Below are 4,142 nucleotides of genomic sequence, written 5' to 3'. Positions count from 1 at the left end.
CAAATGCAATTGAGAATAGCCTACTTGCAGTTTTTTATTGAACCCAATTTATATTTAAGATCGCATTTCTGAATCACCATACTGACCTAATGTTTCGGGATTTGTATGGTTTTAATGAAGATAAGAATTGGTGTCAGCTTCGCATGGAATGGGATCAACCCTTATGACAACATAGTAAACTTCCAACCACCATACTTCACCACCCTCCTAACCATGAACAATGAAGGGTACTGGAATGAGGCTGCAGAGCACCGTGACAACATTGCTCACCTCAAGGGTACTGAATTTGCCACTCGCTTGCACTTCGCGAACAACCTTGGGCAACACATCATCAAAGACAATACATGCGGCGCACGCAACATGTTGTTGAAGGTGGATGTTGACGTGCAAGGAACACCAATAAAGCTTTGGTTATCGAATTTCTTAAGCTTGAATGCGAATGGTTGTGTTTCTGTATGGATTATTTATATGGTGTGCCTTCTGTGGTTGATGTCTCAAGTGTGTCATTAAATTCTCGAATTTGTAACTTGAGTTAGTATTTGGTGCAATAATTTTACATCAACCATTCATAGGAAATACACATAAAACATTTTCAAACTTTTCTATTGTTTGATAGTGAAACTTTCTATGATTAGCTAGAGTTTTAATCCTTGGGAAAATTTTACTGGTAGTCCATTAGGGTGTTGGCTGCTTAAATCCAAAGTATACATTAATGCATGGCACATCTTAAATCCAAAGTTATCATTGTCAAAAGCAACAAAGCAAATGATATGTTCAAGGCACTCACGGTCGATCAATTTAACACAATCTAACTAAAAACACTTCAAGGCACCCACATATTGTGTACTGTATTGATGACATAGATGAAGCAATCAGATCCCATCTCTTGCAGCGTGTGAAGCACACGATTGCTTCTTTCTATGAAATCAATTTTTGTTGCACATAACCAAAGCACCAGAAGGATAGAAGATTGCACAAGTGTAGGTTATGTTGTTTTGAGGAGAGTCAAAATGGGCAAATATATAGTTCATGATGGAGTGAGAACACAAGGCACAATTATGTGAACACAAACCAATATGTCATTTAATGGAGAGTAGACACCGTTGAAGTGTACATGTGGATTGGGTAGCCCTTTTCATCACTTCAGACTTTTGGTTGCGTTGGGTAGTGCATGAAGCTTGTCATGGTTTTAGAGACTAACATCTTGAGTTCAAGTCTTGGTTTTCACGGTTTATCCAAAAATTGTTGTTGCCCCTCTGTCTACACGTATAGGCCTCTTGACCCATAGCTCTGTGTCTATTCACGTGTTGACTTCCGTGTCACAAGTGAGAGGGGGTGTTGAAGTGTATGTGTGGATTGCCTAGCCCTTTCCCATACAAGCATTGTTGAGATGTCAATCTGTCGACACCCAAATGGCCTACCAGGGAAATTTATGACGATGATTAAGACTCTACATAGATCATATGAAACCTCCATTGTCTGATAAAAGATCATAGGTTTGTAATGTTGTATACCAACTTCCTGTGAAGTTCCTCTAAAATCCTTGAATTAAAAATAACCCAAGTTTCAATTTGATAATTTACTAGTGCACTTGAGACATAAGCCATACAAAACACCCGCTGAACAAAATTCATAGTTTTGTTACAAAGTAGAAATAACCCAGACAAAAAAGCAATCATTCACATTGAAACACAAGAAAGTCCATAACCAAATCTTCATCGGGCCCCTTCCTATCGAAAATTCTTCTAACCAGCATCCACCTTCAGCGACATGTTTAGCACGCTGTAAGGATTGTCTTTGATGGTGTGCTTCCCAAGGTTGTCCATGAAATGCATGATATAGTGGCAAATTCAGTATCCTGGAGGTGAGAGATGCCGCCATGGTCCTCTGCACCCTCATTCTAGTACCCTTCACCATTCATGATGTTTAGGATATAGGTGGAGTTAGGTGGTTGGATATTCACGGTGGTGTCATAAGGGTTGATCTCATTCCATGAGAAGTAGACACCAGTGCTTGTTTGCATTAAAGTAATCGTAAAAATACTGAAGCGTTAGCTCAATGCTATGGAGATACAAAAATGATCTCTTAAATATAAATTGGGTTCCATAAAAAATGAATGCATTCGAATGCATTTGAGAGTAGCCTACTGCCAATTTTTTATTGAACCCAATTTATATTTCAGTCCGCATTTCTGAATCTCCATAGCATGAACCTAATGCTTCATGATTTCTATGATTATCTTAATGCATAAAAGTATTGTTGTTGACTTCTCATGGAATTAGATCAACCCTTATGATAGCATAGTAAACATCCAACCACCACACTTCACCCCCCCCCCCTAGACATCATGAACAATGAAGGGTACTGGAATGAGGCTGCGGAGCACTGTGGCAACATCACTCACCTCTAGGATACTGAATTTTCCACTCTCATGCACTTCGTGAACAACCTTGGGAAGTATTTCGTCAGAGAAAATACATCTGGTGCACTCAACATCTTGTTGAAGGTGGATGCTGGTTAGAATAATTGTTGATGGGCAAGGTACACCAATGAAGATTTGGTTATCGACTTTATTGTGCTTAAATGTGAATGGTTCTGTCTCTGTATGGATTGTTTCTATGATGTAGCAAAATGATCGATTTTATTCAGTGGGTGTCCTTTGTGGTGATCTGTTGAGTGCATCACTAAATTCTCGAATTTGCAACTTGATTTGGTATTTAATGCAATAATTTTACATGAAACTCATAGGAAGTTCACATAAAACATTGCAAAACTTTGCTCTTTTGTCTATAGTGGAGTTTTCTATGATTAATCCTTGGGAAATTTTTCCTGGTAGGCCCAGTGGCGGAGACAGGGGGACCAGCAGGGGCCTCCCCCCCCTAACACTACTGATTTGAGTCTAGTATTAGTGTAAACGTTGATGCTTTTGCTGCTAAAATGATGTATTTTCATGAACTGGCCCTCTCTAACAAGACTTATAAATACTTGGCCCTCCTCATTCGAATTTCTTGGCTCCGCCACTGGGTAGGCCATTAGGGTGCTTCAACTACTTAAATCCAAAGTAGACGTTAATGCATGGCACATCTCATATGTAATGAAACACTCAAAATAATACTTCTGAAAAAGAAATCTTACAATGTTTACCGAAAAAGGGTTTCCCCCCGCTTTGTATTCCAAAGCAAACCACCACTGTACACATCGCAATGCTGGGGCGAGCAGCACATCAGGCCCAAAGAAAAAGAAAAAGAAATAAATGCCAACAGCAGCAACTCGACAAAGCGTGGCAGACCCGCGACTGCTGCGCCCTCCGGATACAAACCACCACAGCCCGAGGCTCCGATCTATCGCGAACTAAGCAGCACCTCCAAGAAGGGATGCGACGCCGACGACGCTGCTGCCCGGACAAGTCCTAGGGTTTCCCCCAGTACGCGGAGGGAGGTGGGGGATAGCTACTCCCGACACCCTCCAAGAAGGGATAGTGGCACCCGCCGGTGTCACCGCATCGGAGCCGGACGAACCGGCAAGGATTTCTCCCGCACGCCAAACCCCACCGGCCAATCGGAGCCGACCAGCCAAACCACCGCCCAACCATGCGCCATCACGGTTGCGCCGCCACCAACACCGTCTCGCTACGAGCACCACCACGAGGCCAAGAAGACCGGAGAGAAGATCCAAGCGACGGGAGCAGCAGCACCGAGGCCGAGCGGGAGGGAACCACCTCCACCGCCGTCGTGCGGGAGGCTCGCGCCTCCGGCACCGTCGCGGTAGCCGTCCGGACACGGCAGCAGGGCATACCAGGTCACCCCTGGCCCGGCCAGACCTGAAATGGGCCCGCTAAGCCCCACCGGCCACGCTGCAGCAGGCTGGCGTTGACGCCACCAGCCCCCACCGATCATCGCTGCTCGCCACCGCTTCCTGATGGCCACGCCAACGCCACGCCTGTTGCCGGCCCGCCCAAGCCCAGATGGGGCCCAAAGGGCCCAGATCTGGCCCGGGCGGGCGCCGCCAGCCCGCGCCGCCACGCAGCCCCGCCGCCAACGGCCCCGCCGCCGCCCAGAGCTCGCCCCCGTCGCCGCACAGGACCGCCGCTGCCTGAAGACACCGCCAGGAGCGCTCCGTCCCGCGCCGGAGAAACCCTAGAC

Source organism: Triticum dicoccoides, chromosome 5B, assembly GCF_002162155.2.
Source record: "Triticum dicoccoides isolate Atlit2015 ecotype Zavitan chromosome 5B, WEW_v2.0, whole genome shotgun sequence".
Lineage (NCBI taxonomy): Eukaryota > Viridiplantae > Streptophyta > Magnoliopsida > Poales > Poaceae > Triticum > Triticum dicoccoides.
Note: the sequence above shows the minus strand (reverse complement) of the source record.